At 36.3% G+C, this 22,071-nt stretch overlaps 1 protein-coding gene across 2 annotated transcripts in view; it reads right to left on the bottom strand.

The window, feature by feature from the left end:
* The window catches only part of ZZZ3 (zinc finger ZZ-type containing 3), a 112,415-nt gene extending 90,563 nt beyond the window's left edge, over positions 1–21,852 (bottom strand). Inside the window, exons 1-2 of one of the 2 annotated variants that reach the window (XM_007111489.4) lie at positions 21,710–21,852; positions 15,009–15,055 (exon numbers count right to left, since the gene is read on the bottom strand). The gene's annotated coding sequence lies outside the window, so the exon portion shown is untranslated. The remainder of the gene's footprint in view (positions 1–15,008; positions 15,056–21,709) is intronic. The other variant, XM_024119617.3, reaches the window with a different exon arrangement.
* Between the last annotated feature and the right edge of the window lie 219 nt (positions 21,853–22,071).

The following is a 22,071-nucleotide window of genomic DNA, read 5'->3' as shown; positions in this document are numbered from 1 at the left end:
GCTAATTGACCTAACCTAGGATCATGTGTTTAGAACACATGATACTGCAAAAACATGGTAAAGCATTCTCACAAGCATAGAGCACAGTATACAACTGCAGGCTTATGGACTTCAATTTACTGTTACATCAGTGTGGAATACTTTTCTGGTTAATTCCCTCACTTCTTTCAGTCCTCTGCTCAGATTATCACTGTATCAGGCTTCCCTGACCACCTACATATGATATTCCCTGATGGCCACTCCTTGCCTCCACACAACCACAATCTCCATCCCCTTTACCCTACTTCCAGTTTTTTCGACAGCACTTATCACCATCTAACATGTTTAAATCATATGAAACTTCCAGTTTAGTAGGTCAAAATGATCAAATAACAGCCTTTTAATAAGGTTCAATGGAATATTTGCTTGCTACCTCCCACAACTTAAATGTAATCTCCACTACAGGACTTTGTCTGTTTTCTTCTCTTTTATAATCCAGAGCCTAGTCAGAGCTTGATGTCCAATACTATTTGTTAAATGAATAATTACTATACAATCATTATTAGACACATCCTTAATATAAAGTACAAATATAGCTTAACCCATTTCAACAACCACTTAATATACTAGTGTATTCCCTTCCATTCCTATTTATATGTGCATTTTTAAAGTCAAAATTCACATTCATATTCTTAATTTTACATCCTGCCTCACACACACTTAACATGTCATACGGTTAAGTCTTAAAATTGTTAATGGATATAGAAAAACCTTGTAAGTAGTCAACCATGGATTTGGATATGGATTCAACCATATCCATTCTGTTAGGACATTTAGACTACTTCTGATACTTTATTATTGATTATAAATAACCCTTTGATGAATGTCCTTGTACATTCTGTACATTTCTGCATCCTTGACTACTTGTTTAAAACAGACTTATTGGGTCCTAGGATATGAACTTTTTTAGGGTTGTGACGAACACCATCAAGTTGCTTTTAAGATAAAGCTTTTATATTTTATACTTGTTAATATAAAGCTGCATACGTTAAAACTTCTAAATTTAAGGTGACCACAAAACAACGCATTAGGGCTTCCCTGGTGGCGCAGTGATTGAGAATCCGCCTGCCGATGCAGGGGACACGGGTTCGTGCCCTGGTCTGGGAAGATCCCACATGCCGCGGAGTGGCTAGGCCCGTGAACCATGGCCGCTGAGCCTGCGCGTCCAGAGCCTGTGCTCCGCAACGGGAGAGGCCACAACAGTGAGAGGCCCGCGTACCGCAAAAAAAAAAAAAAAAAAACCCCAATGCATTAAAATATCCTTATTAAGCATATCTTATATAGAAAGGTGGCTTATACTACAATAATTTGCTATCACTCGATGTAGCTTTAAGTGTTTAAATGTTGTTAATGAAAGACGATTTTAGATTTAGGCTAACCAATTTATTATTCCATTTAATGTTTTCTAATAAACTAATCAACTTTTTTAAATTTTAAAAAAGTTTAATCTGATATTCTAATTTAAAAAAGAAAAAAACTGCATTTCAAAGAAAGTGTGTGGCGGTGAAGAAGGTCTCAGATTTTTTTTTTTCCAATTCCTACACATCTTGGAGAGAAAACAAAAACAAAAAACTAAACATGGCGTGTCATAAATATGGCAGAAATCAATAAAGGTTAAAAGGGACACTTGCTAGAAGTTCTGTGAAGGCGTTCTGATATTCTGCTCAAAGCTACAGAATGGTTATAAATACTGATTCTAAGGTATTTCAATTTACCTAAGGAACATTTTCTTATCTGAAAAACCACAGAGTAACTTGACATTGAGGCAGCAATGTTTATCAGAGAAACACATAGGTGCCGAATGCCAAATGGCTGATTATCAGAACTTCAGACTAAACACATCTCTCAGGAACCATTGCCAAATGCCAGTTCACTCCATTGTTTTAAGGTCATGGCCCAACTGCCCACTCTAAGAAACCCCAGTGTAAAAGATTATTTACCAAGGAACACAGGACATGGGGGGGGGAAGATGTCAAGTGTCATCAAGCTTCCCTACTACAAGATAGAGTTTTATGCTGTTCTCCTTTATCACGTCTAATTTCTGGTTTTAATATCAAACGCTTATCACTAGTCTTTTTATCTTTTTTTTTTTCCTGTCCTATTTCCCTATTACCTGTTGGTTTCAAGTGAGAGAAATCCAAACTCAAACTGGTATAAGCAAACGAAGAAAATTACTGACTTAGTTACTGAATGACCTAGGGGTAGATTTAGCTGAGGTACAGGGATTCGATGTCATTAAAATCCAGTTTTTATTCCACTTTTAGCTCCATTTTTGGATATTTAACATTCAAAAATATTTATTAAGTATCTACTTTGTATCAGATATTGTGGAAGCAGTGGAAATAAAACAGGTAAGGAAGGTCCCCACTTTTATTGAGTTTACACTCCAGTAACAGTAAAGTCTTGAGATTCACTCTGATTGGACTAACTTCAGTCATGTGCTCATCTCTCATGAACCAATCACTTGGCCAGTGGTGAGCTGATCTGGCTTTAGCCTGGATAATACATTCCACCCCTAGGACTAGGGATGGGCCTGCACTGGATCACATTAACGTCCTTTATCTTTTTATACCTCTCTTTCTACAATAATACCCCTTTTCCCGATCAGTATTTTCATCAAAATTTTATAGAAAACACCTAAATTAGATATTCCAAATTAAACCCTACTTTATAACTAAACCACTTCTGATGATTTTATTTTTCACTAAAAAAAGTTTTATCTTTATCCAGAAGAAATAAATTAATGTAATTTTCATTCATTTCTCCAGAAATGTCAGCATAAACTTCACCATACAGAGCTATGAAAATTTCTATAAATTGATGGAAAAGTTAGCACAGACTCACATTTTAAACTAATCATACAAATATAAAAGATCATCTTTTCCCTAGAAGTGAAAGGATAAAACTTTTATGATTCTATGATTTCATAACAAAAGTAGTAAAAACATTTAGGTTTAAAATCTTTCAAAAATTAACATCATGTGATATCATTTACATACAGTTCAAATCAGAGAAACTAATCTATACTATCAGAAGTCAAGATAAAGGTTACCCTTGGCATGGGGAAGTAGAAAGTGATTGAAAGGAGGTACTGCTGGGACTTCCCTGGTGGTCCAGTGGGTAAGACTCCGTGCTCCCAGTGCAGGGGCCTGGGTTCAATCCCTGGTCAGGGAACTAGATCCCACATGCTGCAACTAGGACCTGGTGCAGCCATGTATATATATATTTTTTTTTCTTCTTTTTTCTGGAAGGAGGGGAGGGAGGAATAAAAGAAAGAAAGGAGGTACTGCTAATGTTCTCTTTCTTGATCTAGTTGCTGGTTCAGTTTCTGGAAATTCACTGACCTTTATACTTAATGATGATTTGTCTTTCATATTTATGTTATACCTCAACAAAAAGGTTTTGAAAACGTTTGTTACATTTGAAATCAACACTCCTATAAACAAGAAGCTAGAAGAATAAACTTACAGTAGAGATATATCAATAGGGACCAATAATAATGAAGAGGCACATTTCATTTTCTAGCAGGTAAAGGTATGCCTCTTAAGTAACAGGCCACAATTACTTCTATCCCATTATTTTAGAGCCCATCTATCGTTCTTCTTCCCTTCCCTTTACTATCATTGTGACCAAATCCAAGTTTCCAATCATTCTGGGCTAATCTCCATTTCTTCCAATTTATATCTAGCAATAGCTGTTCCAACAGGAACCACACATTTATGAACACACAATATAAACAAAACATATATTTTTCATTTATAAAAACTTTTCTGGGAAAATTCAGGAACTCAAATTCCATATGTACTCTAAGTGCATTTGCCACCCTAATTTGTCATCAATAAATTGAGCATTGTTTTAACTCTAAAAAAAAAAAAAAAATCGCTAGATCCCCTCATAAAAATCACCCAGAAAAGCATGCAATTAACAATGGCACACATACAAAAAGCAAACTTCCAATACAATGATTGAAAACATCCTCAGATGTTATTCAGCCCTGAAGACACACCCTAACAGCTTTTTTGACACTTAGAGGAAAATGAATATGGACTTTATGTTTAGATATTTGGTAACAAACTACAATTCTCTGAGGAGAGATTTTCTCTTGTATAAAAGAGGAAAGCATACCAATCTTAATGTTGATAATTATCATATGAATAAAATGAGATCATTGTAGAATACTGTCAGTTTCCTTTATACAATTCCGGGGAGTTTCTAAACTCACAAGATATCCCCTTCTCCACTTTTGAGCAGTTCAAGTGGTAACAGGGTACTTTTAAACATGATGCAAAAAAAACCCCAAAAACCTTTTAATTATCTTTACTGGAGAAGAGAGTTACAAATATGTCAGGTTAGAAAACTGGAATACACACTGCAGTGATTGGAATTGAAGGTATCAGTGCATATAGCCTGAATCTAAACAAAAGGAAACATCAGAAACACAAATTGAGGTACATTCAACAAAATAAGGGGCCTAAACTCTTCAAAAATGTCAAGGTCAGGAAACTTGAGGAACTGTTCCAGATTAAAGGAGACTAGAAATACAGGATAATTAAATACAACGCATGATCCTTGATTTTAAAGCGATGAAAGTAATTATTAGGATAACTGACAAAATTTGATTATGGACTATAAATTAGATATTATATTAATGTTAAATTTCCTGATTTTGATCATTGTAACTGTGATTTTTTTAAAAGAATATCTCAGTTAAGGAAAAAAGTCTGGCAGTATTCCTGGATCTAGTTCCACTCTATGAAACTTCATTACAGCTTACAGCCCTTCATTACCTGAAAATAGCTGCCGCCTCCTGTTCTCCACCCATTCCAACCAAGTCATCCCTTCTCCACAATAAGCACTGCAAACTCCTTCAAAGGTTCTCAGACACTTCATCATCATATGGTTACCCTCCTCTTGACACATTCAATTTTTCATTTACTGTTCTTAAAATGCAGCTTCTAGAAGGAAGGCCAACATTGTAAACGTGTTCTAACCAACACGGAATACATATTACGGTATATCCCTTATTATGGATAGAATCCCATTAATACAACCTGGTACCTCATTTGTTTTGTTTTGTTCTTTTTTAAACAACTCACACTGTTGATCTCTGAGATTATGCAAAACTAAACTCCTAAAATTCTCTATCAAATCCAGCTAGTTCTTCCCCCAGTTGCAAAGGTTTCTCTTCTCAGTGGCCACACCATTTAAATCCCCCTGAAGCTTTTAATCAAGTCATCACTTCTCTCCTTCCTTTGAAACTCCCATCTTTGACCTGCATTTCCTTCTAGATTTCCTCCTACCTCTGAGATAAATTTTCTAAGGCTTTCCCCTTCATTTTCTCATGCAATGTGACTCCTCTCTGCTCCCGACAAAATGTACATGTCCCACCCCTTCTAACCCTCTCTCCATAGGTGAAGTCAAACTCTTTCAGATAAATTTAATCTATAAATAGTTTTATATTTCTAGCCCCAACCAACACCCCAAACTTCAGACTGGCATATTCTGAGCTCTCAATCTAGATATCCCAAAAGTAGCTGTATTCAACAAATACAAATCCCTAGGCATTTTCTTTCTACCTCCAAAAAACTATCTCCTCCCTATGTCAACAATCTAAAGAACATATATCTAATCACCCAAACTAAAAAACTTTGAGACATCTTAACTCTTTCCTTTTCCCATCAGTATACAATCAATAAACCCTACTTCTTCGACTTCTGAAATGTCCTGAAAAAACCTACTCTTTCTGTCCTATTGTTATTGCTCCAGGTCAGACCATCATCACCCCATTTAAACAACTGTAATAGCCTAATTAATCTCCCATTCCAATGTATTATTTATCTATTCACAAGTATATGTCTTAATAAACAGAGCCCTGGCTGATTTTTCTGTCCCCTAATTAGAAAAAAAAAAAAAGAACAAACAAAACACCACAATGACTTTCTCCCATCTTCAATTCCTAGAAAACTTTTCTTCCTCAAAACCCAATTCAATGATCCATCAGAATTAAATGCTCTCTCTTTTGTTCCCGTAACACTTAAACCTTCTATCACAGAATTTACAATGTAGTTTGATATGTGTATATTCCTCCTTGATTACAGGCTCCTTGAGGCAACAGTGCAATTCATGTTTTATTCTCTAGTACAGTTCCTTAAAATTGGTGAACTGAATAGAATTCTACTCAGAACTTTTTCAATTGAATTCCATACTTTTTCAGAAATTCTTCACTTTTAAGTAACTCACACTATAGGTTCCTGCCTGTGATTTCAGACAAAATTTTGAAAGCTGTTTTTAGTCATCTATCCTTGCCAGTTGAGTTGTTCAGAAAATAAACAACTGTTTATTTATGCAAAGTATTAATACAAATATTAAAATAGACAAGGACAAAAAAAGCCTTTTTAGATACATCTCTTAAGTTTGACATAAATCCCTCTGTACCAGTATTTAAGAAAGGTTATTTTACACCTATTAATGTAATGTTCTTAATGCTAATGAACTAGCCTATTTCTCTACCTTACCTCCAAGGACTGGAAAATGATTTCAAAAACTACTGTGTTTTTTTTTTAAATAACACTTTGTCTGTTTCTAATCTTCTGGCATACTCTGATTCACCACAAATTAACAAAAGCTATCAACATCTCTCTCAGTTCCTTTGTGTCATTTAAATGATCTAAAACCTGTGGCATTAGCCAAATAGGTAGAAAATTAATTCTTGGAATCCAGTCAAGTGGTGAAACAACCTGGGTGGGGTTTACAGAACTTTATGAGGCAATGGAATTAAAAGGCAGTTACAAAAAGCCTTAAATTTGAATGGAGAAGAAACCAAAAGACATTGTCTTGGAGTTCCACTGTTTTCATACGGACGATTTTTGTTAAAGGTTCAATGTGTCCATGTGTGGAATGAGAAAAACCACCTGGACAAAGGCAGCTTCCGAAGCCAATCAATGTCAGGCTGATAATCAGCCAGTCAAGAGATGGTAACTGGTCTGGTAGATGGTTCATAGACTGTGTCACAGAAATTTCAACTTGCTTGAGACGACAAAACTATTCCCTTAAGTAAGTGACTCTCTGCCAAGGTGAATTAGAATTAAATACTACTAAAATTTAAGTATTATATATCAAACCCACAATATTAATATTTCCATGTTAAGTTTACAACTATATATTTTTTCTTTAAGTTTTTATCATGTTTAAGAGAACTTTAACATTACAGAATCTGAAAGTCTTATAATTCTAAATTTAAAATAGTAACTGACTTAAGCCTTAGGACATTAAGTTTAAAGGTATAAAGTATTTGGTTTGGTTAATTGGAATGCTTAAGAGAAATTATGACTGACTATATTTAAAAGTTCCGCTTATTAATTTTTTTTTTTGTTTTTTGCGGTACACGGGCCTCTCACTGTTGTGGCCTCTCCCGTTGCGGAGCACAGGCTCCGGACGCGCAGGCTCAGCGGCCATGGCTCACGGGCCCAGCGACCCCGCGGCATGTGGGATCTTCCCGGACCGGGGCACGAACCCGTGTCCCCTGCATCGGCAGGCGGACTCTCAACCACTGCGCCACCAGGGAAGCCCCCACTTATTAATTTTAAAGGAGTTTTAAGTATCCGGGAAAGTCCTGTTGTTGAAATTTTACATTTACTCTGTAAGGTATATAAAGTGCTAAAAAAAATAAAATAAAATCCAGTAAAATTAATGTGTAAATATAAGGAATGTAATTAAGTTAAGCAGCAGTAGTAGTGCTACTAACAGCCAACATTCAAAGATCACTTTCCTAGTGCTCAACATTGTTCCAAGTACTTTACAATATAAAGTCATTCATTCAACAAATAATCACTGAGCATACACCATGAACTAGTTATCATTCCAAGCTCTGAGAATTAAATCAGTAAACATAAATCAGTGAATTATGAAAACATAATTTCAACTTTCGTGGATCTCATATTTTAATGAGAAGAGGCAAACAATAAATATGAAATATGATAATTACTGTGAAGAAAAATAAACCAGGGAAACTGAAAGGAGGACGTGCTCTTTTAGATGGTATGAAGAGGGTCACACCAGTAAGCATCATTCACAGGCAAGTCTATGTAAATGATGCCCCTTGGAAATTCCTTCATCCGGGAGAACCTCTCTAGACCAAGTGACATTTGAACCTAAGAAATGAGGGAGCAAGGCATGCAAATATATAAGTGTATTACAGAAAAAGAAGACAAGTACAAAAGCCATTTTACCTGGAAAGGGTGTTTTAAGGGAGCTTTAATCTCTTCAGCGAGAATTACTAAGATATAGTAATCAAAGTGTCATCCCCCCACCCAGGAAAACAAAAATATTCTTAGTTTATATGAAACTTGCTAAATTTATTAATAGAGTAATAAAATGTATAAGTTGAACTTAAAAAACAAGTTTTTTAATTTGTTAACTACTCAATATTATTTTACCAAAACTTGTAAATGGTCTTTACACCCAAAAGCAGCCACAGACATCAAGAAACAATGATGCTTCATTGCTCTAAGTAATTCATTAGAACTACAGATCTAAATTTATTTAATGAAACTAGATGCTCTTTACCACAGAACAATCATGGAATAGTCTCCTCTTTAAACAAGGTCGTCTCCCTTCCAGTATGAAAGTCACTTTCCTAGATGTAAGAGAAGTAAAACAGGATTTGAGTAGTTGTCATTATTTAATATCTCCCCAATGAATGGGCCTCTTTCTTCCTTACTTATCTTGCTGAGTTGAGCTAAAGCCCTCCTTTGTTGGCTTAAGCATTTTTTGCAAACTTTAACTCATTCAGAGCTCTAGCATCCCCATAATCCTACTGACATATTTTAGTATTAACCATCAGTTATAAACCATTAGTAATGCAGGTATTCTTGATACGTTTTCTTTTGAAGTTTATTAGAAATTACCTATGTGAAAGTCACAATATTTTCTCTGAATGACTCATGCATTTTTCTCCCCTCAGTGGAAATTTTTTGTAATTTTAATACATGTTCCATTTTTTTAAATAACATGTTTCATTTTTAAGTGCCTCTATCAATATTGTCTACATCATCTGTGGTCATTACCAATCTTTTTTCTGACCTTTCTGAAACTTGCTTTTCTGTGAATTCCTACCTAATAATTTAAAATTCAAAGTGACACAGTCTCTAACTTTTGATTCCCATGATTTCCATTTCTATCTAGGAGACAAAGAACAGTATTTTGGAAAAGCATGGACTTTGAAATCAGACAGATATTTGTCACTTACTAGCCGTGTAACAAACTTCTCTGAGTCTCCATTTTGACATCAATAAAGAACAGATTTAATGAGCACCTATTTTATATCAAGTGCCTTATATACTCTATATGTAAGCAGAAAGTATGTATCATTTATATTGAGGAAAACAAGAGCTTAGATATAAGTAATTTTCTTAAAGTCACAGAGTTTCTAAGTGCTAGAGCCAGGATTTAAATCCAGGTCTACCTGATTCCAAGCCCATGTTCTTTTTGCTACAACACAAAGAAGAAACTATAAAATGGGTCCACTTGCCCAAAACAAATGTTCAGTAATAGTTAATTCCACTCGTCCCTCACTGTTCTTCCTTGTTGGTCGGAATCAATTTCATACCAGCAGTTCTCTTGCACATTCAGGAGACTAAACTGCCAGCGAATAATGTATCAAAAGCTCTGATAATCTTTATTATTAATGTATTGTTTAATTAATCCACTTAATTAAAGTGGATTAAATTAAATAGAATTAAATTAAATAAATTAAATTAAATTAAATAGAATTTAAAATTCTATTACATTATGCCACAGGTAATTTTCAGACATTTTTGTGTTAAAAGAGCCTTATATGCAATCATAAAAACCCAGGGTTAGAGAGACATAAAAAGTCAGGTGGCTGAACTACCTTATTCAGCATAATGTGCTACTCATCCTCAAAATTCTTAAAATGTAGCAAAAACGGGTTTAAAAAAAAAAAAACAACTGTCATTCTTGTGAGGTATTCAGATCAAGACAACAGAAATGCTTACCATAGTTTTCCAGAAACCAAGCAACCACCAAACAGAACTCTGTATTTTTCAATATCATCATAGAACTATAGTTTCCCTTAATTATCTTCTCTTTCTCTTCTCCTCATTCTCTCTTCATACATTAGATTGTGAATAGTCAATTAAGTGAATGAAAGAATGTTTCCTAGGCCTAAACACTACCATTCACATCACTTTGAATCCTGCCAATCAGTTAACTGATCTGAGTGAACAGAAACTAAGAGCTAGAATACTAATTTTTTTTTTTCCATTTCTTAACAGTAAGTTAAAAAAAGGTTTATGGATTAAGGTTTATACACAGGTATTTACTACTAATAATGTAGTATGGTACTATATTGAAGGACTTCTAAAATGTACCAGCTGACTTTTTAAAAATCTATAATAAGCTGAAAGTGAGACTGACAAAAAAAGAAAAAGAAATCAGTTAGATTGATGGAAATGTTCTAAAACTGGACTGTGGAAATGGTTGCACAACAATGTAAATTTACTAAAAATCAATGAATTGTACACTTAAAAAATATGACTCAAATCCTCCCAAAATAACCTATTATTAATAAGGTGACCAGAATGCTTTCGTATACTATTACCTTGAAATAAACGCCATCATTTAGATTTATTATTCTGCAAATATGCATGCTTACCTGAAATGAACCCCAAGTATAGTTTCAGCACATCGGGGCCTCTAAGTACTGAACTACAACTGTGGTCCTCTTTAATAAACAAATATAATTATTGAATATATGAACTTACCATTGTGCAAAATTTTAAATGAAACACTAACCAGTAAGAGCTGCCTTACTACAATTGCACACAAAACAAAAGTATAAGGGAACAAAGAGTTTGGATAAATAACACCTTGATGAATAAACTTAAGTGATTTCTATCCTTAAAAACCAAAGTATTCAAATCACAGCTATTTCCAGTTCTGTTTTTGTATATAAAACACAATATTTTAGCAAAAACAGTCTTTGAATATAAGATCTGGAAGAAAATTCAAATGCCACTGTAAAATTTGACACACAAAAAATTCATTAGAATATATGTCAATACAATGGAGCTCGAACAACAAGGAAGACACATATACATGCACATAAATGGTCCTGATGATAGCATCTCAAACCCCAAAAGTAGAGTTTGAATGCTTAAGTTCATATCCTAAACCCTGCATTCAATGCCTGTGTGACACTGAGCAAGATACTTAACTTCTCTGCCTCAACTTGCTCATTTGCAGAATGAAGATAAAAGTAAACATCCCTGGACTTCCCTGGTGGCGCAGTGATTGGGAGTCGGCCTGCCAGTGCAGGGGACGGGGGTTGGAGCCCTGGTCCCTCCCGGATCCCACATGCCTCAGAGCAGATGAACCCGTGCGCCACAACTACTGAGCCTGCACTCTGGAGCCCGCGAGCCACAACTGCTGAGGCCTGCGCACCTGGAGCCCGTGCTCTGAAACGGGGGAGGTCACCGCAATGAGAGGCCCGTGCACAGCAACAAAGACCCAACACATACATACATACATAAATAACATCCCTACAAGGTTGTTGTGAGGACCAAATAATAATGAATACAGTATTTACATGTATCTAGCATACAGCAAATGTTCAATAATTTTAAATTAGTATTATTTTTATAATGGTAATAAAAATCATCTAGAGCAGCCCTTCACAATGTTCAATACACATTCAAACTGCCTGGGAATCTAGTTAAAATGAGATTGTTATCAAGAAGGTCTGAAATTTCCATTTCTAACAAGCTCCCAGACAGGTGTCAAGGAAGGACACTTCTGAGTTACAAGGATGGTTCTCAAGCTTTGGCACACACCAGAATCACTTGGAGGGCTAGTTTAAAATAGATTTCTAGGTTTCACCCCAGAGTTTGAGAGAATCTGCACCTTTAACAGATTGCCAACTGAAATTCCCAGGATCATATTTTAAGAAATAATGCTAAAAGGTTCTCAGCTAGGATGTACATCAGAAACACCTGTGGGGTTTTTGTTTGTTTTTAAATGTAGGTGCCCTTACTATACCCTAGTATTGTGTGATCTCCTAATCTATTAAACCTGACACTCTAGGGGTGGGGCAAAGCATGCATTGTTTTTAAAGAATAAAAACAAACAAAACTTCCAGGCGATTATGATTATGATGTATGCTAAAGTTTGAGAACAACTGCCTTATAGTTACAAACGAATCAAAATTTCCTTCATGAAATTTTGCTAACTATAGAAAGAAAAGTACCTACCCATAAATGTGCCTTAGGTCAAACTGGAAATTGTCCTGACTCATTCACCAAGAGACAGCATTTATTCAAATTTAGTGGTAACTCTATAACCTTTACAGAAGTCAATTACTTTCTCCTTCACTCTTCATGAGATGTTCTCCTATAACATGATGCCCAAAGCCAAACATTTAAAATATCCAGGCAAAAAAAAAAAAAAAAAAATTTTTTTTTAGAAATTAGTCTAAATTTTTGCATAACGCTTAATTTCCACAAAAGCTCAGCAAATGAAAGAGCACTAGGGTACAAAATGTAGGTACGTGTTACTCTTAAATTATACTTGAACAAAACATCTAATTTTGACAGCTACAGGCCATTTATAATATTCTGGTCCTAATAATTACTGAGTGACAGCAAGCAAAATTCGTTTATAAAGGAAATTAAGTGTATCTTCCAGGCTAACTGTGGGACTTAAATGAAAGAAAAATTATGTGCAGGAACACAGTAATAAATCTTTCCTATGCCTTCCTTTAAAATTAAGAAAGTGAAATGGAGGGGTAGAAAAGAAAGTACAAAGGGAGAATTTCTCATAAGAAAGTTACATTTAACACTTGAAGCCAGCCTGAAAGGAGTTGCTAACTAGTTATAGCTGACTCTCAATTTTTTAGTAGCCTATAATTTGACCTATAATCTGTATACCACAATGTTATACTGTTCATAAATACAAAATAAATATTTTTAAAGTAAAATTACTTAACCTGAGACTTTTTATGAGAGGGGAGGGAAGGGGAGGGGTGGGTACTCATGACATTCTTTGAAATAACAGCGGATACTACAGGGTAGCTGTCATAAAAATCTGAATGGGAATCACTGCTTGAAAGGAATTCAAAGAATGAAAAGAAAGCTGCCAACTCATAGGATAAAAGTCCAAAAAGCCATTAGCTGGTCAGGAATGCTATACCAAAGTTTTCAAAACAAAATTTTTAAGTAAGAGGAAAAAAAAAAAAAGGTGAGGTACTCTTGAAGGCCATCAATGACAGAAATTAAAAGCATCCTGTTTGCCCAAACAACATTAAAACACAAACAGGGTCTACCACACAATCTGAATGCAAAGAAGGTGGTTCTTTGATGTCGCCTTCTAAAGTTCCTGAAAACTATGAATACCATGAGAAAAATGTCTAAGTGCTGAGATGTCCAGGTATAAACTAGATCAAGTTCTAGGATTTCTCAAGTTACTCATATCAAAACAGGATAACAATACATTAATGTTTATAAAGGAAGTTAAAGTTCAAAACCAGACAAAATTATTCTATGGTACTAGAAATCAAACTGATTTCTCATGGGCGTGGGGAGTTAATGACCACAATACAGCACAAGACAGTTTCCGGGGTTTTGATAATGTTCTATTTCTCAGTAATAATTACACAGGTGTGTTCACATTGTGAAAATTCACTGAACTGTACACTTAGGAGAACTTTCTGTGTGTATTAATATGCTAATCATATTTACATTTTTTAAGTGTGGGGGGGAGGAAATTTCTCCCTCAGGAAATGAAACGTATTACTGCAACAGCAACATTAAAAATTTTTAGGGACTTCCCTGGTGGCTCAGTGGTTAAGAATCCGCCTGCCAATGCAGGGGACACAGGTTCGAGCCCTGGTCCGGGAAGATCCCACATGCCGCGGAGCAACTAAGCCTGTGCGCCACAACTACTGAGCCTGCACTCTAGAGCCCGCGAACCACAACTACTGAAGCCCACGCACCTACAGCCCGTGCTCCGCAAGGAGAAGCCACCGCCATGAGAAGCCCACGCACCACAATGAAGAGCAGCCCCCGCTCGCCGCAACTAGAGAAAGCCCGTGAGTAGCAACAAAGACCCAACACAGTCAAAAATAAATAAATAAATAAATTTATTTTAAAAAAATTTAGTGGAGACCATTCAGATTAAGAATTACAGGTTTGGGGCTTCCCTGGTGGCGCAGTGGTTGAGAGTCCACCTGCCGATGCAGGGGACACGGGTTCGTGCCCCGGTCCGGGAAGATCCCACATGCCGCGGAGCGGCTGGGCCCGTGAGCCATGGCCGCTGAGCCTGTGCGTCCGGAGCCTGTGCTCCGCAACGGGAGAGGCCACAACAGTGAGAGGCCCGTGTAACGCAAAAAAAAAAAAAAAAAAAAAAAAAAAAAGAATTACAGGTTTGGGGTGGGGAGCAGAGAGTTAATATAGAGAAGTATTACAAAGCTCCTCAAGGGCTTTCAGTAGATAAATCTCAAACATACATACACACACCTTCTTCAGGAGGAAAAAATCTTGGTACCTCCCACTATAATACAGCCAAGCTAAATTTCACTCTGTTTATGAAACACATAAATCTGCTTCTAATGGGGAAGTGTATATGAGCTGCAGTATCTACTTTCCTTAAACTTCTGTCCAATTTTTTGAAAAAGTTATTAGTAAGGAGGTAAGTAAGTGCAGAACACAATTAGCAACTGCTATTCCTGGACCACTTCAGTGCCCTTTTGAAAAATAAACTCACACCCTAGGGGGTAGCAGAATTCTAGTAGAAATAAAAGATATAAATTATGTTCCAATCCCTATAAATCTCATCCCAATCCAAGGTAAAAGGAAATTTCATCACACCCGGTTCCTCATCTGCAATTCTCTTTATGTAATACCCAAGCACAGGACGTATGTGTTTTCAAATATTTATTATGTTTTCATACTCACAAAGTTAATCTGGTTTTTCTTCCTAGCAATCAGGTAACCACACCATTCTGTAGCCAACAGAAAGTGCTAGTCAATATTTAATAAAATAATAGCTTGGAACATTACAGTTTTAAAATGTAAGTAAGTATAAATATCTCACTTTTTAAAAATTATTTTATTATCTTGAATAATTATTTCATAAAGGAAAAAAACAAACCACACCTTCGTAAACAATAAGAACTTTAAACATTTAAAAAGCTCTCCTTGGCAAGGATGCCCTCACTAATGCTCACATAGAATTTCTCAGATTCATTATTTAATTTCAGTAAATGCACAACATTGCCGCCATTCTTAACAGTTGAAAAACAAAGGAATTGTGACTCTGGAACTTGAGTCCTAGAACTGCTAATGAACACTTTTTTTTTTCTAAATATTTTAGAGGGATATGATGTCAAGTTGTATATTATTATTTAATGAGGGAAACACCTTAAGCACACATCCTAAATTGTTGATCTTAGAAGTTTATTTCTTTAATTCCACAAAATCTACCAAAGTAGTTTTTCTCTTTACAGCCTTTTGTACTGTACCTTTACATAGTTTCATATTTTATCTTTTCAAAAAAGGAGAAATTGCTTCATTTAATCCTACTTAATTCTGGTATATGGGAAAAGAATATTTCAAATTTTCGTTGACAAAAGAATTATAAAACATTGTTTTGTACAAAATAAGCTTTTATTATCCTCAAATTATAAAGTGCTTTCAAAAATCGATAAGAAAACAAACACAATAAAGAGACCAGGGCAAAAGATATTAAACATGTAGTAAGAATCATCCAAAAAACAATACTAATTTTTTTAAAGTTTGGGATTAAAAATAAGCAATATAAGATATAAACATTTAAAATGTAAAAATGAAACACGCTAAACAAAGAAAAATTATTTAATAAATAGACTTGAGACAATTACCGATTTGCAGGAAAACATTTACATTCTCATGCCAATGCCAGATGAGATAAAAAGTTAAATTTATTTAAATCTAACTTAGAAAAACTAAAATAAATAGTATTAAGATCAGTATTATTTATTTATTACATTTCTAGAGAAGGAAGAATTTTGTAAGATCAGAAATAAAACAAAATTAGGCCAATGATTTGATTATATTAATTTTAAAATTCTGTTTATCTGAAAAACTCATAAAAGAAATACACCTATTAAGCATGTTTCACCCCAGTAGTAATCTAAGAAAAAAAATGTTATAATACGACTTATCCCCTATTACGTTTTTATAAACAATACTTAATGTTGATGTATAGAGCCAACAGCCACTCCAACGTGAATATAAATTGATCCTTTTGACAAATGTCGTGACAGTTTTAAGAGCCTTTAAAATGTACCTAAAAATTATACCTGTAATATACTAGAAGATAATACTATATATAAGAAACACCTTATATATAAATGTTCTTCACACTCTTATGCAAAAAAACTAGAACAGGAGAATGATATACATCTACACATGGAACATCATACAACGACTTATAATGATGGTTAAAAATACTCATTGTGAGAATGGGAAAATGTTACCTAACATTAGGTTAAAAGCAGGACATGAAACTAAATATGTTTTATCTGTAAACATGTAAAAGATATATTTTTAAATAACAGAAGAAATACATCAAATTTTTAATATGGTTATATTAATTCCCAAGATTCAAAATCCTCCCAGCCATCAAAATCATTAAAACACACACAAATATACTCAATACCTAAATTAAGTGCTATATACCATCACTCTACCACTGAAGGGAGCATAAGGTTTAAATTAACATATTAAAAGAGACTGAAAAGGCAAGCAAAGCAACAAACAAAATCTACTACAAAAAGAAACACTTCTCACCTCTGGACATTCAGCTGTGCTAAGGATGGAGACTCACTATCAGGATTCAGAACTATACAACTGATTCACAGACAGGTCATTTACTAATTCTAATTATCTGCTCTGAAAATTCCTTCATCAACAAACGTGCTTGTCTTTAGCCAATTGGTTAATTATTACTGATATCAAATATTAAATGTAATATAGTCTTACTTGGGAGGCAACTCCTTGAAATATTAAATAAGGAAATAAGTAGATAAAAGCAATAAAACAAAGAAAATTCCATACACAGCAGCCCCATTTTTGGGGGGGTATCAGATGAGTTCTGTTAAGTGAATTTTCTAGAAAACTGAAACGAATTTATTAAAAAGCTTTGAAAACGTTTACCCTTATAAGAATCTTCTAAAAAGACACCCATTTCTTAATTCCTTAAACACAGTACATAGAGTAAAAGTTTATGATTAAGATCATCATTGTGACAGACCATGTACTATACTACTCTACAACATTGTTATTCCCTCAGAAGTTAATGATTATAGGACTGTATGTCTCCATGAAATGGCCTTAAAACACTATCCTTTTATAGTTCCATATGCTTTTTAATAGCTCTTCAGTAGCCTTGAAATAAGATGACATTTCAGTTGTCAGTGTGCCTAACTCCAATGGCCAACCTTGCAAATTGTAATCTGTGGGCTGAAAAATCAGATAACCAACCCTGTTGGGGCTACAAAATGTTAAATTATTTACTCCAGTTAGTAGTTTCTGAATAAAGCTCATAGGCTTATTATACTTGGTTACAGTTATTTTGAAGCCTCAGGATCTCTGCTGTTTGAAATGACTAAAATCTCAATCACTCAAAAAATGTTTAATTACTAACTGCAACTTACACATATTCTGGAGTTCCAAAATAGTAATAACTTAATAGTTTTATAGTCTCCTCAAAGTTACTCAACTCACTTGTCTCTGACCAGAGAAAAATTACCTACGTAAGTTGAGAAATAACAGATGAAAAGAAAAAGAAGGAAAGAAGTGAGAAGGACAAGTTCAAATGAAATAGCAAAGTCCATACTGCATGGTTCTAGAAGGCAAGACTTAGGACTTTGGGAAATATTTACACAGTGTTTTTTAAAGTATAGTTACAGTGGTTATCAGGGTATTAACTATAGAAAACTGCACTACAGTGTATACCACATATATATTAAACAGTACTTTAAAAATCAAGACTGGGAATTCCCTCGTGGTCCAGTGGTTAGGATTCCACGCTTTCACTGTCGAGGCCAAAAAAACAAAAAACAAAACAAAACAAAAAACATGCAAAGACTTCCAGCAAATATTCCTTGTACTTAAACTGACAATGAATTTTCATATGAAATGGCAGATTGTTTAAAAAAGCGCCTGCACGTACTTTCATTGATATTTCTGGTCAAGTAATTTCCTGTAATCTGTCTTGGACACTGGTTCAGGAAGAGGCAGGAAATAAAATGTACATTCTTCATATAATTAATATGTAACATAGGTATTACACTATATAGTTACAAAGTTTCAGGTCTATGGAAACTAGCATTGTCGTATCTAAAGAAAAAAATCCAAGTGAGGACATCATATTATCACTTTTGTTAATATCCTCTGATTACTGAGGCTCATTAGCTCTCATAGATCACTTCTATGACAGTAATAACTGAGAAAGAGGAAAATTAAATTTCCTGGTTAAGTTTTACTCAAGCAAAACTCAACTCACATAAGATGTATTTCTCTTCTTCTTGTATTTTCTCAGTATATTTCTACCCAGTATATGGGTATTTTAGTGTCTGTAAAAGTCTGCTAATCCCTAAGATCCGCTACCAAAAACAGTTTATAAAACAAAGTTGTACGAATAAGTAACATACATTATTACAAGGATCAGATGCACATGCGAACTCTCAAGGCCCAATTCCCAAGCGAAACTTTGTAAAGTTTGCAAAGGCCATTATAGAACTGTGATCTTTTGAATCCACTGTCATTTTCATAAGCTCCTACTTCTAAAAACATAAAATAAGTAAAGAATTCACAGAGTTCCGATTAAACATCAACTTCAGTTGATTGGTTTTTTTTGGGGGGGGGACAGGTGATATCAAGCACATTTGGGGGTGGGCTAAAACCTGCTTAAAAAAAATTATTTAAGAGGAAAAAAATTGCCTCACGTACTGATTCCAAATTCTGGTCAATTCAAGTCACCGTCCGGCCATCATGAACAGACTATTTTTGGACCATGGCTCTGTCAACCTTCTACCATCCTTTCTTTTCTCTGCAACTTCTCCAATTCCATTTCAATATCAACCTATACACACTCCCATGTCTCCTTTTCCTCTTTGCCACATCTCACCTCTCAACACTCACTTTTATTCCCCAACATTCCTACTTTAACTATTACAAGAGAAAACTACAGTGACCAAAACGAGTGGTCAATTTTTTTATGTGACAAGTGTGATAAATAATATTGCTGGTAGTTTGGAGGGAAAAATACAAAAAACAATCACAAAATGCTGCATAGCAACTTTTGAGTATATGTATGTTTGTCTGTATTAACTACTGATGTATCTTCCACTCTTCAGTTGAGAACTATTTAATTAAGCTGATAACTTTTTAAACTTCTGGAAAACTCCGATATACACACTTGGGTAACAGTTTAGAATATATAAGTTATCAAGAAATATAAACATATAAATATAAATGTAAATAAACAGCACAATAATTAAACAAAAATATAAAACTCAAGTGACAAAACATTTAAATCTTTAAATCTTATTTCACATGGGCTTTATTTTTGTACAGAGCGACCAGCATACCACTCTACAGTAAAAATAATGCTATCACTCAAGCTATTTTCACAAAACTATACCACCAAAAAATCTGTACAAAAAATTTACTTTTTTAAAGCATGTATGCATGAGTCAAAAAACCACTAAATAAAAATATCAGTCAGCAGAAAAAAATTTTACTGATTGCTAATGTTGTGATAGAGTATCTTAAAACAACACCCCTCCGTTTCCTCCTCTTTGTTAAAAAAAAAAAAAAAAAACACATGGAAAATATCTGGAATAATACATAGTTACCGCTAAGAGTGTTTACAGAGATTTAGGACTGAGGGAGACAACTTGGTAGAATGTAACAGGAAGCATTTTACCCTTTATTTTTCTCCGTACTAAGTGTAAAGGAAAATAACACGTTTGAAGTTAAAAAAAATTATGACTGTATTACCTAATTATCTGATTAGTTTGCGATTAATTTACCACTACGAATACTAAATAAATCCAGACTGCTCAAAAATACGAAAAAAAAGTATACTATAAATTCATCTTTGATAAAACATTGAAGGGTTGGAGAAAAACTAATCTTACGTCAAATTCATTTAAGGAAAAATTGAACTCAAGCTTTGATATCAAAGTTTACGAAGAGAAGTTTGCTTTTAAATTTGACTTAAAACATTCCACTATTGCCTTAAATACGTAAACTAAAACCATCATCCCTGAACAACAAAGATGGCAAACTCATAACAATAGTAATCAAAATCCTATCGGAAAAAAAAAACTTATCGATAATTATGAGTTAATAGGCACGTAGCAAAAAAATTAAAAGAATGGTTTTATTCTGACATCACGTATTGTCAGATATATAAAGGATCCCTCCAAATACTGCCAAAAGTTATCGTAAACACAAAGTTAGAGTGATGAGGAAGTTATCAATCACCAAATAAATGGGAGTAAATGATGCCCAGAGAGAAAAAATGGAATGCGCTCTATTTTAAGCGTCTGAGAAGGGGCCGTGGAAAAAGGTTCTGCAGCAGAAACAAGCGACAGAATGGTTAACAAGGTCTGGAATTCTTCAGAAATGGCAACAAGGGGAAAAACTGACAAGAACGTCTGAAAGTAAGAGAAACGGTATCCAATGGAATCATCACGTCTGTGCGAGCACGGCTCCGTACTTCCAGTGAGACGCGGGAGGAACTATCACTGAGCGGGGGAGAAGGAGCCCGGGCTGAGGGGTGGCTTCTGCAGGTGGCGAAGCGCCCGCAGGGGGGTGGGGAGGAGGATCGTGTCGCCTCAATTGGGTCAATGTATTCCCCTCAAGACTAGAGGAAGATGACGCAGCACGGCTCCCGGCACCAAGAGGCACTTGCCCCCGGCCCCTCCCTCGCAACTTGCCTTGTAGAAAGAGTTGCGGGTCCCAGGCCCCCGGAACCCAGGGCTCCGCCATCCAGGACAACTGCTCTGCCAACAGGGTCCCGCGAGAATCGGGAGATCTCGCGATACGAACCCACTAGCATCTCGCGAGTTTCCTCTACAACCAACATGGCGGTACAGAGAAATCAGTACTTCGGCATTTAGAAAGGGTTTCATTTACGAAAAGAATGTGTATAACAGAGAAAGAGCAGGAAGTCTTTTCCGCCTTATATTTCTCTTCATACCCCCCTAGTAGAGATGAAAAGCGGCAAACAACCCTAAAGTCTCCGACGACCACGGTTGCGCTACACAGACACAGCAATCTTCTGCCTCAGCCAGCCTCCGAGCCTGTCACGTGGAAACATTCTCGGCGTGCCGGTCACGTGTACCACTACTGAGCGCGCGCGCGCCCGCCACCCTCCCCAGAGCCCTCCCCGCCCCCCTTTTGCCCGCGCACACGTGCGCGCGCCCCCCCGCCCCACGTGGGGGCTTCTCCGTCGCCGCCGTCGCCGCCGCCGCCTCCAGCCCACCCCCTCCGAGCACTCGGTTCCAAATCCGGGTCCCAGAGCCGATCATCCCCGAGATCCCTCCTCCTCCATTCCCCCTCCCCCATCTGGCCCCCACCACGTGCCCCGAGCGCCTGCTCACCTTTCGGGCGGGGCCGAGCACCGCAGGCCACTCCGGGAGGCGCCGCCGCCGTGGCCGCTTTCCGCCCCCGCCACGGCACTGGCTCGGCTGGCCGCCGCCGCAGGAAGCTCTACAGCGGCGCTGGGGCGCTTCCAGGTGGGTCCCCGCCTCCCGTTCCTGCCACTTCCCGCAGCACCAGTGGCTCCTTCCGGTCCCCTCCTTTCTCGTCCTTGCTGGGACTGGCGGGCGGCGGCGGCTGCGGTTGCAGCTGCAGGCACGCTCACTACACCGCCTGCTGGTAACCGCGGCCGGTGCAGCGCCGGCGGCCTAGGCGAGCCGGGGACTGTCGAGGTCCAACCCCGCGATCCGCCCCCGCTCCTGGG

This window comes from Physeter macrocephalus, chromosome 4, assembly GCF_002837175.3.
Source record: "Physeter macrocephalus isolate SW-GA chromosome 4, ASM283717v5, whole genome shotgun sequence".
In the NCBI taxonomy this organism is placed as follows: Eukaryota; Metazoa; Chordata; class Mammalia; order Artiodactyla; family Physeteridae; genus Physeter; species Physeter macrocephalus.
Note: the sequence above shows the minus strand (reverse complement) of the source record. Positions and strands in the feature narration are given on the sequence as shown.